The sequence below is a fragment of the Nerophis ophidion genome, linkage group LG02 (assembly GCF_033978795.1).
Source record: "Nerophis ophidion isolate RoL-2023_Sa linkage group LG02, RoL_Noph_v1.0, whole genome shotgun sequence".
Lineage (NCBI taxonomy): Eukaryota > Metazoa > Chordata > Actinopteri > Syngnathiformes > Syngnathidae > Nerophis > Nerophis ophidion.
Window position 1 is genome coordinate 69,049,226 of NC_084612.1, and position 12,335 is coordinate 69,061,560.

The 12,335-nt window shown below is 37.1% G+C and overlaps 1 protein-coding gene across 1 annotated transcript in view; it reads left to right on the plus strand.

Annotated features, from left to right (window-relative positions):
• Positions 1-12,335, plus strand: part of LOC133544296 (cadherin-22-like) — a 589,788-nt gene that overhangs the window by 543,092 nt on the left and 34,361 nt on the right. The window lies entirely within an intron of this gene.

The window sequence follows — 12,335 nt, forward strand, 5'->3', positions numbered from 1 at the left end:
AATAAAAAAAAGAAAAAACACAAAAAACAAAAAAAAAATCGAAATTGCACTCTAGCTCCCCCTAGGAAAAAACAGACAAAACTGCTTGTAGCGTTCATTAAGAATGTCGTAGAGACATGAAACAACAACCTTTATGTAGGTCTGACTTGGACCTAGATTTCATAAAACGACTTCCTTCAGCAAAAATCAACAGGAAGTTGGCAAAAACCCCTTCAAAACAAAATGTTCCTAAAAAATGTAATTTTTGCCTCTTTAAGCTTTAATTTGACCCCCTTAAAATGCTTCAAAACTCACCAAACTGGACAAACACATCAGGACTGGCGAAAATTTCCATCTAATAAAAAAAAAATAAATAAATAAAAAATAATCGAAATTGCGCTCTAGCTCCCCCTAGGAAAAAACAGACAAAACTGCTTGTAACGTTCCTTAAGAATGTCGTAGAGACATGAAACAAAAATCTCTATGTAGGTCTGACTTAGACCTAAATTTCATCAAATGACTTCCTTCATTAAAAATCAACAAGTTGGCAAAAACCCCTTAAAAAAATGTTCCTAAAAATGTAATTTTGCCTCTTTAAGCTGTAATTTGACCCCCCTTAAAATGCTTCAAAACTCACCAAATTTTACACACACATCAGGACTGCCGAAAATTGCCATATAATTAAAAAAAACAAAGAAACAAAAAAAAAATCAAAATTGCGCTCTAGCTCCCCCTCGGAAAAACCACAAACAAAACAGCTTGTAACTTTCGTTAAGAATGTCGTAAAGACATGAAACAAACATCTCTATGTAGGTCTGACTTAGACCTAGATTTCATAAAGTGAGTTCCTTCAGCAGAAATCAACAGGAAGTTGGCAAAAACCTCTTCAAAACAAAATGTTCCTAAATAATTAAATTTTTGCCTCTTTGAGCTGTAATTTGACCCCCCTTAAAATGCTTCAAAACTCACCAAATTTTACACACACATCAGGACTGGCGAAAATTGCCATATAATAAAAAAAAACAAAGAAACAAAAAAAAATCGAAATTGCGCTCTAGCTCCCCCTCGGAAAAACCACAAACAAAACTGCTTCTAACTTTCGTTAAGAATGTCGTAAAGACATGAAACAAACATCTCTATGTAGGTCTGACTTAGACCTAGATTTCATAAAGTGAGTTCCTTCAGCAAAAATCAACAGGAAGTTGGCAAAAACCTCTTCAAAACAAAATCTTCCTAAATAATTAAATTTTTGCCTCTTTGAGCTGTAATTTGACCCCCTTAAAATGCTTCAAAACTCACCAAACTGGACACACACATCAGGACTGGCAAAAATTGTGATCTAATAAAAACAAAAACAAACGCCAAAACTCAAAATTGCGCTCCTAGGAATAAAACACAGAAAAAACTGCTCCCAGGAAGAAAACACAGACAAAACTGTTAGTAACTTCCGGAGAGACATGAAACAAAAACATCTATGTAGGTCTCACTTAGACACACATTTTAATAATCGACTTCCTTCAGCAAAAACCATCAGGAAGTTGTCAAAAACCCCTTCAAAACAAAATGTTCCTAAAAAATGTCATTTTTGGCTCTTTAATCTGTAATTTGAGCGCCTTAAAATGTTTCATAACTCCCCAAACTGGACACACACATCAGGACTGGCGAAAATTGCGTTATAATAAACACAAAAACAAACCCCAAAACTCAAAATTGCGCTCCTAGGAATAAAACACAGAAAAAAACTGCTCCTAGGAAAAAAACATGGACAAAACTGCTTGTAACTTCCGGAGAGACATGAAACGAAAACATCCATGTAGGTACCACTTAGACCTACATTTTAATAATTGACTTCCTTCAGCAAAAACCAACAGGAAGTTGGCAAAAATCCCTTCAAAACAAAATGTTCCTAAAAATGTCATTTTTGGCTGTTTAATCTGTAATTTGACCCCCTTAAAATGCTTCAAAACTCACCAAACTGGACACACATATCAGGACTGGCGAAAATTGTGATCTAATAAAAACAAAACCAAACCCCAAAACTCAAAATTTCTCTCCTGCGCCTCCTAGGAATAACACAGATAAAAAACTGCTCCTGGGAAGAAAACACAGACAAAACTGCTTGTAACTTCCGGAGAGACATGAAACAAAAACATCTATGTAGGTCTCACTTAGACCTACATTTCAATAATTGACTTCCTTCAGCAAAAAACATCAGGAAGTTGTCAAAAACCCCTTCAAAACAATATGTTCCTAAAAAATGTCATTTTTGTCTCTTTAATCTGTAATTTGACCCCCTTAAAATGCTTCAAAACTCCCCAAACTGGACACACACATCAGGACTGCGAAAATTGCGATCTAATAAAAACAAAACCAAACCCCAGAACTCAAAATTGCCCTCCTGCGCCTCCTAGGAATAAAACACATAAAAAACTGCTCCTAGGAAGAAAACATGGACAAAACTGCTTGTAACTTCCGGAGAGACATGAAACAAAAACATCTATGTAGGTCTCACTTAGACCTACATTTTAATAATTGACTTCCTTCAGCAAAAACCATCAGGAAGTTGTCAAAAACCCCTTCAAAACAAAATGTTCCTAAAAAATGTCATTTTTGGATCTTTAATCTGTTCCCTCAATCATCAGGAAAATGTCCTGATGATTGTCAGAACCCCTCATGAAACAGTTCTGTAGAGATGAAGTAGTCTTGTGATTTATATATATATATATATATATATATATATATATATATATATATATATATATATATATACACAGAGAGAGAGAGAGAGAGAGAGAGAGAGAGAAAGAAAATAACAAATGTGTTTTAAATCCTGCCACCCGTCTTTATTAGTCGTTCCCCTGTCTCCTCCGGTGGACACATTTGTCAGCCTGCCACTTCCAATCCGTCGCATCTTCTTCTCTGCACACCATGATGTGGAACAAAAAAAAAAAAAGGACCCCACCACTATCCTCACCCGCACCCGTAGTGCTGATAAACACTTTTAATGGTGTCACCAGTTGTCCAAAAAAAGCAAACATGAGCATAACACAATCAACTTTCCGGACACACTCCCTTTATAAGGGATCAAATGCTGCTTAAAAGTCCTGCTCATTGGTTGGTTGAGGCAGTTTAGTGATAAGTAGCCTGCGTCTTGCCTGAAATCAGTGGATTGATTCAAAACCAAAATAATATTTAAGAAAACTAAAAAAAATGCAATTTTAGATTGGCATGTTGCTAACTTCTAAGGTGTTTGCCTCGAAATTGATTTAAACTCGGGTGTGGCACAATGTTAACAGCTAGTGTGAAAGCAGCCCTCCATTGTTGTCTATTCAATATTGGAATATTAATTAGAAAATAAAGTATAGTAATTAGGGTTGTATTAGTATAGTACCGTGATGCTAATTAATCATATTCGGTACTATACCGCCTCTGAAAAGTACCGGTCCAGCACCCTCCGCGCCCCCCGGTCGTCTTCACTCTGTCTTTGCTGGTTTACGAGCATGTTCGGCAGTGCACAATCACGGAGTACTTACAAGCAGACACAGTGTGTAGACAGAAAAGGGAGAACTGTTACGGTCTCAAAAAGGAATCCAATTGCGGATTAGTAAAAACTCTATTTAATAACAAAAAATCACTGGAGAAATAATTTAAGAGTAACAAAAAATTCAGCTCCAGGAAGACGGGGTCAAAAGTCTGTTCAGCATCTGAGGAAATACAAAAAACATGAATCAAAATAAAGTTCTTGACCAAGGTCAAAAATGATAGCGTTCAGGTTAGAGTGTACCACAGGCAACCGACGAACTGGCACTGGCTGGGTGGAGATCCAGGGCTTAAGTCAGGTCGTTGATTAGGTGCAGGTGGGCTTGGATGGCTGACAGCACACCTGCAACTGACGACCAGGGAGAGAGACAAGAGGGAAAAAAAAAAGACAGGAGAACCGCCCTCATGACAAGAACGGACGCATTTTGGCTTCAAAACTAACGATAAAGGTGAAATTATAACACTGAAACGCCCTTAGGAAGAGGTGCTTTTGTCACATTTTGTTGTTGACGAATCCCAAGATGCAGAGAAGGCGGCAGGTAAACATGATTTAATTTAACACTAAAACAAGAACAAACAAAAAGGGTACAAACGAAAGGCGCGCACAAGGCGGAGAACAAACTTGGCTATGAACAAAAACTAGCACAAAGGCTAACTGTGGACTCGAAACAAAAACACTTACTGTGACACAAAGTGAACAGAAGTAGACACCGCTACAATGATAAGTATTAATGACATTGACAGCACTGACTGGAGGGGAAGGCAGCTTTAAATAGTACCCTGGCTGATTGACACCAGGTGTGGCCAGGTGCCAATCAGCCACAGCTGGGCAGACACAGCATTTAGGGAGACAAACAGGAAACAGAACCAAAACAAGAGCGCTGACAGGAAATACTACACACAGAGGAAAAACTAAAACACAACCAAACTGTCAGGGGTAAGTCTGAGAGTTTTAAGACATGGCTAGCTAGCTAGCGGCGAACGTCTATTTGTAGTCCGCAGTATTTTAGCTACTTCTAAGTCACTAATCCTCGCCTCCATTGCGACAAATAAAGTACGTTTCTTACAAGTATCATCCCTATAGGACGAGGAATAGCTAAACATTCTTCAAAATGTAAACAAAGGCCATTGGTGGATCTACACCTAACATCCACTGTAATGATACCAAGTACAGGAGCGTATTTAGTCGATACTACCAGAATTACCTTGATATTTTTCGTTTCTTTTTTTTATTTATATTATGTTTATAAACTCAGGAAATATGTCCCTGGACACTTGAGGACTTTGAATATGACAAATGTAACGACTTGGTATCGAATTGATAGCCAAATGTGTGGTATCATCCAAAACTAATGTAAAGTATCAAACAACAGAAAAATAAATGATTATTACATTTTAACAGAAGTGTAAATAGAACATGTTGAAAGAGAAAGTAAGCAGATATTAACAGTAAATGAACAAGTAGATGAATAATTCATTTTTTACCATTTGTTCTTAAAAATTTTGACAAAATAATAGGATGATAAATGACACAATTTGTTACTGCATATGTCAGCAGACTAAATTAAGAGCCTTTGTTTGCTTACTTACTACTAAAAGACAAGCCGCCATGTATGTTCACTATTTTATTTAAGGACAAACTTGCAATAATAAACATGTTTCATGCACCGAAAGATTTTTTGGTAAAAAAAAAATTTTTTTTGCTGTCCCCTTTAATTAGAAAAGTACCGAAAAGTATCGAAATAATGTCGGTACCGGTACCGGTACCAGTACCAAAACGTCGGTATCGGGACAACACTAATAGTAATAAAGAGCAACTTGAGCTGACAAATTGTTACAGTTTGTCAATATTTTAAAGGCCTAATCCAGGGGCGTCCAAACTTTTTCCACTGAGGGCCACACACGGAAAAATGAAAGCATGTAGGGGCCATTTTGACATTTTTCATTTTCAAACCATTACAAAATGTATGGATTATTTTTTCTTTTTTTTTTTTTTTTTACATTTAGGGCTGCCAGGGACCATAAATGTCTAAGTCAGGGGTGTCCAAACTTTATCCACTGAGGGCCGCACACTGAAAAATCTAAACAAGTGGGGGCCATTTTGATATTTTTTTTTATTTTAAAAAACAATACAATATATGTATAAAAACTATACATTTCGGCCTCCACTCAGGCTTGATCTCAAGGAACTAAAAAGGTTTTGGTCCAAAAAATATTAAAAATGTATCATTATTCAGTATTATTTTTATAATTATTATTCAAGTTTTAAATCTCTGGATCAACATTAGGTTTATTTGTCAATATAATGATTTTAAAGATTTAAGTTGTATGCTCTTTTTGTCGCAAAAACAACTGTTTTTTAATGGAAAAATCACAAAATATGCAATATTTTCACCCAAAAGTGGCTTTGGAGCAATAAGAGCTGCTCACACGGTCAATAAGGTGGGCACTATGTTTGACGGATCAACTTAATATGTATTATATTTATCAATGAGAGCAGTTTCGTTGTAAATTGTAAGGTGTGTCTGTTAAAATCATGGTTGATTTTACAAATGACAACAGATGCGAACAAGAGCATGTATTGCCGGGGTGTCCAAACTTTATCCACTGAGGGCCGCACACTGAAAAATCAAAGCAAGTGGGGTCAATTTTGATATTTTTTAATTAAAAAAAACAATACAATATATGTATAAAAACTATACATTTCAGCTCACTCAGGCTTGATATCAGGGACCCCAAAAGGTTTTGGTCAAAAAAATATTAAAAATGTGTCATTATTCAGTATTATTTGTGTTATTATTATTCAAATTGTAAATCTCTGGATCAACATTAGGTTTATTTGTCAATACAATGATTTTAAAGATTTAAGTTGTATGCTCTTTTTGTCGCAAAAACAACTGTTTTTTAATGGAAAAATCACAAAATATGCAATATTTTCACCCAATAACTTTTTTAAGTGGAATATTTGAGATTATATAATAATTGGAGCATCAAAAAGGTCAATAACTCATAACACCATTGATTTTAATTAACTATTATTTTTTGAGCAATGACATTAAAAAACAAATCACAATAAAATTATTGTGAATCCAAAAGTTTCTTACTCATTTAAGTGTTAGAAAATAAATTATAAATTTTTTTTTACTGTTTACTTTTAACACAATGATCAACTTCAGATCCATCCGTCAATTATACGTTTTTTTGTTGTTTATGTTTTTTATTTGTTAATTTTATGCCCTTCTTTAAAAACACAAAATATGCAACATTTTCCCCCCAAAAATATCTCGAAATTGGAAATTTAACGTGACGTAATTGGAGCCTTGAATAGGTCAATAATTCATAATGACATTGATTTTGATACATTATTATTTTTTAAAGAAAAAACAGCCTGCATGGCAGCTTTGTGTTATTAGAGTAAACATTTCAACATTTTTTTGTTACATTTCACCCGTTTGCTCTTTTATATCACTTTTTACGTTTTAAACATTTTTCGATCGTATTTTTAAAATTTGCCGTGGGGCCTAATGAGTCTGTGCAGGGGGCCTGCCAGCCTATAACAAAAGTAAAGTAATTAGAGTACACAAAGCCTAATGAGGCTGGATACGGTGCGAACATTATACCGGTTGGTATGCCAACGTAAAGCAAGATATCGACTTGAGTACACCCTAAGTATTATATGAAGTGCATTATGCTATGGCCCGACTATACTATAATCGGGTACTACTTCAAAGGCCTAATCATGATGTGAAAATACTCACCGTTGCTATGCCGACAGAGGAGGACACTAACTTGAGAGCAGAAAGCACAAAGGCATACATACCCATGAGGATTATCCGTACAATTTCGAGAGTCTGAAATGGGACATAGAATAACATGCAAACGTGTCGCCAGATGGATAAACATTAAGATAAACACGAAGCACATCAAGCTTAGTCTGGTAATATTTCAAAAGCCTGCAAAAAAACTGAAATTCTAACAGTAAGTAAGACGGAATTTTATAAATAAATTGTAGCTGGAAAAGGAAAAAAAAAACAGTTATACTAATAACATTAACTTGAGATTTAGAGACGAGGTCGGGGGGTTGTTACGCGTGAGAAGGAACCCGTGTAAAAGTCAAAAGGACATGTTCAAGGGGGGGCGTAATGTTCCCGTGCACGGGCGTTAAAAGAGAGATTGTCCGGCTTGTGCCAGAGGAGCCACGAGAGCGGCATGGATAATGGCCATGTACGTTCTGGAAGATGGATTGCTTGATATCTGCAATGCAAGTGTGCCCACAAAGCCACTGCGAGTCTATTTGTCAAAGCCCTGGGGGGGGGGGGGGATTCTCATCCATCTGTCTTTGTCCCTGTGGAAAGATTTCACATACAAGGCGGGGACGTTTAATTTCTGGTCATTCTGATCATTTTCCAGGCGGTATTTGTTTGAGGGAGAGAGAGGAAAAACATTGTTTATAATATAACAGCTGTATAATCATGTTTATGGTCATAAAGAATAATTTGGTACCAATAAGTACTGTTCCCTTAGACTCGTAGTACAGGAATATTTGACAATGTTGATATATTACAGCAGAGTTTCTTAACCTTTTTGACCCACTCAAATATTAACAGTAAATTAGAAATCTTACTCTTATAGTCAGGTTCAATCATTGATGACATCTATTAAACAAGACAAGAAGCAAATAATTAAACAGAGACATAATTATATTTGGCTCAATTGAGGAGAGACATCTGGGCTGTACATCTATTAAACGAGACAAGGAGCAAATAATTAAACGGTGACAGAATTAAATTTGGCTCAATTGAGGAGAGACGTCTGGGCTGTACTCTTGTACAGTCTCCCAGCACTCTGTGGCGAAAGATTGTACGCCTCCTCTTGTATTTTTGGGGGGGATTCTCATCCATCTATCTTTGTCTCTGTGGAAAGATTTCATATACAAAGCGGGGATGTTTAATTTCTGGTCATTCTGATCATTTTCCAGGTGGAATTTGTTCGAGGGTGAGAGAGGAAAAAAATTGTTTATAAAATAACAGCTGTAAAATCATGTTGATGGTCTTAAAGAATAATTTAGTACCACTAACTACTGTTCCCTTAGACTCGTAGTACAGGAATATTTGACAATGTTGATACATTACAGCAGGATTTCTTAACCTTTTTGACCCACTCAAATATTTACAGTAAATTAGAAATCTTACTCATAATGTCAGGTTCAATCACTGATGACATATATTAAACAAGACAAGAAGCAAATAATTAAACAGAGACAGAATTATATTTGGCTCAATTGAGGAGAGACATCTGGGCTGTACATCTATTAAACGAGACAAGGAGCAAAGAATTAAACAGAGACATAATTAAATTTGGCTCAATTGAGGAGAGATATCTGGGCTGTACTCTTGTACAGTCTCCCAGCACTCTCTGGCGAAAGATTGTACGCCTCTTCTTGTATTTGGACTTTCCCTGATTACATGGCAACAGCTGTTTCTAAGGGAGGGGGGTCATAAACAGCCATCGCCCTTGATTACAAACAGTTCAAAGAAAAAGTTGTAAAACAGTTCAAAGAAGAGGTCCCTGTAGGAGAGTCGGGTCCTGCTTCCTTTTCACTTTGTAGTTATCGGGTCCAGACAATATATTTCTGTGGATTACAATAGAAGAAAGAAACAGAACAACTTCATGTTGCTTCCCATCCTACACAGTGGAGTTTTACAAGCCTTCTTCTTGGTAGGTTCAAAGACAGCTTATGTCTTCTACCCGGGAACTCATGGCAACACAAAGTTTTGTGATAAGTTCGATACAATTATTTCTAACACTTTATTTTTAATCCTTTTCAAAAGTTACAAATAAATAATTTCAACCTGCAATTAATTGGTACCATCAACTACTGTTCCCTTAGGCTCGTAGAACCATAACATCCCTACATGGCACTCAGCATCAAGGGTTGGAATTGGGGGTTAAATCACCAAAATTGATTCTCAAGGGTTGGAATTGGGGGTTAAATCACCAAAATTGATTCCCAGGCGTGGCCACGGCTGCTGTTCACTGCTCCCCTCACCTCCCAGGGTATGAGGGTGATGGGACAAATGCAGAGGATAATCTCACCATACCAAATATGTGTGTGACAATCACAAAAAAAAAGAAAAAGAAAAGAAGGGAGAGGTGAGGGAAACAAGCGCTCCAGGAGATGTGCAGGATAAGGAACCGAAATAAGAGCGCTGACAGTAAATAAAACACAAACCTGAACATAACCAAACTGTCAATGACAAGCCTGACAACAACATCATCGATGTCCCGACAACAGAGATAGAAAAAGGATTTACTTAAATAGTCATGATTGCAAACAGAAAAGAGGTGAGGTTGAATACTCTGGGACAGGAGTAAAGCAGTCAAGGGAAAATACCAACAAAACCAAATGCCGCTTGCTGCAAGGTTTGTTCTCCCAGGATGCAAACGGACAACTCCGGAATGGTCGTGCAGGTAAAAACATGATTTAATTTGAAGAAACACTCAACGAGGTACAAAACAGAAAACAACCCGAAGGCAAGCGGAAGCTAAGGCAAAAACTTAGGACATGAAACTGTAGACATGAACCTCACGAAACAGTGGCATGAAACAGACACGAAACTGTGGCACGAAAAACAACTAGCATTAACTATGGCATAGAACAAACACGAACCTGGGTCATAAAACCCATAATGAAGACAGGCCGACTGACTGGCACTGGCAGGCTTAAATAATGTCTCTTGATTGGAAATGGGTGCGGGTCCCGAACACCAGAGGCAAGTGAAAATCATAAGTAGCCATGGTAACTAAGACAAACGAGGGTGCACAAAAACAGGAACTAATGGAGTCTAAAACTAACAGAACTTAACAAAACATGATCCGGAGCACGGATCATGACACTCGCAGCCAAGTGAGGCGGGCGACCACGGAATGGCCTGGTGTAACGAGCCGTGAGACCCTTCAATAAACGCCAAAGTACGCAATTCACGTAAGACTTGGAGAGGGAGAACAAAACTTTGGTTGTATCGTTAATATAGATGTAATATTATTACATTTTACTATATCAAGATGTTGCTCTGTACAAAACAATTAATTCCCAGTGAATACAAATGCAAGACTACCATCACTGTTTAGTTCTCCAAAAATATAGCTTTTTAAATGTAGCCCGCATTCATAGATTAGCATCAATACGAATGGCCCATCGAATCCTAAATAACACTGCACCAGCGCCACTTAAGCACTTTGTCCGGTTTACATTTGCTGTGACAACTAGAAACACATGAGCCTCCACCGGGGGGCAGTGTAGGGTACCCAGAGGTGAAACATCTTTTGCACAATCAGCCTGTTCATGTAAAGCCGTAAAGGAATGGAATAACCTCACAACAAACTTGAAAAGTCTAATGGATTACTCTTCATTCACAATTGAAGTTAAAAGGTAGCTTTGGAGCAATCAGAGCTGCTCACACGGTCAATAAAGTGGGCACTATGTTTGACGGATCAACTTAACGTGTATTATAGTTATCAATTAGAGCATTTTCGTTTTAAATTGTGAGGTGTGTCTGTTAAAATCATGGTTGTTTTTACAAATGATGACAGATGCGAATAAGAGCATGTATTGCAGGGGTCACCAAACCCGGTGCCCACGGGCACCAGGTTGCCCGTAAGGACCAGATGAGTCGCCCGCTGGCCTGTTCTAAAAATAGCTCAAATAGCCGCACTTACCAGTGAGCTGCCTTTATTTTTTAAATTGTATTTATTTATTAGCAAGCTAGTCTCGCTTTGCTCGACATTTTTACCTATGAGAGACAAAACTCAAAAAGAATTTGAAAATCCAAGAAATACATTACATTTTTTATTCCAATTGTATTATGTTAAGGGTCAATTTGACCCATTTCAGTTTTTGTGTTTATCAAAGTACTGGTTATCCTTTCTTTTTCTTGCTGAAATTTGGTGACTTTTCCTCATCTAGGGTCATGAACTGGTGTGTAAAATCTGGACACTTTGTTGAGTAGTGGAATGTCTTGCAGAGTTTGTATACAAAGATGATGTTGCGGGTCATTTTGACCCAGACGCTTTAATGTGGGTACATAGCCAAAATAAACAAGTCTCTTTGATGTACTTTTTACTTTTATGTACAATTGTTTGTATTTTGATTGCCTCTGAGACCCAGAGCCAGGTGTGTGAAGAGAGGGAACTTTCTCAAACTTGTCCTTGTCACTGTTCTCATGTCATCTCTTTGACAAACTCAACAAAAATGAGCTCCAGAAGGATGACATCTGAGGAGACAAGGACAAGTGTGAGAAAGTTCCCTCTCTTCACACACCTGGCTCTGGGTCTCAGAGACAATCAAAACACAAACAATTGTACATCAAAGTAAAAAGTACATCAAGGAGACATGTTTATTTTTGGATCTGAACAGCTATTTACCCACATTAAAGCGCCTGGGTCAAAATGACTCACAACATCATCTTTTTATCCAAACTCTGCACAAACATTCCACTACACAACAAAGTGTCCAGATTTACACACCAGTTTATGACCCTAGATGAGGAAAAGTCACCAGATTTCAGCAAGAAAAAGAAAGGATAACCAGTACTTTGATCAACACAAAAACTGAAATGGGTCAAATTTACCCTTAACATAATACAATTGGAATAAAAAATGTATTGTATGTCACTTTTCTAAATGTTTATACAACCTAAAATAAAATTGTTATTGGTTTAACCTGTTTTCTTGACTGTTTTGAGTGCATTTACACAGTACGGGTCAAAACGACCCGCAACATAATCAATGTCATTTTTTCCCAACATAATACAAGG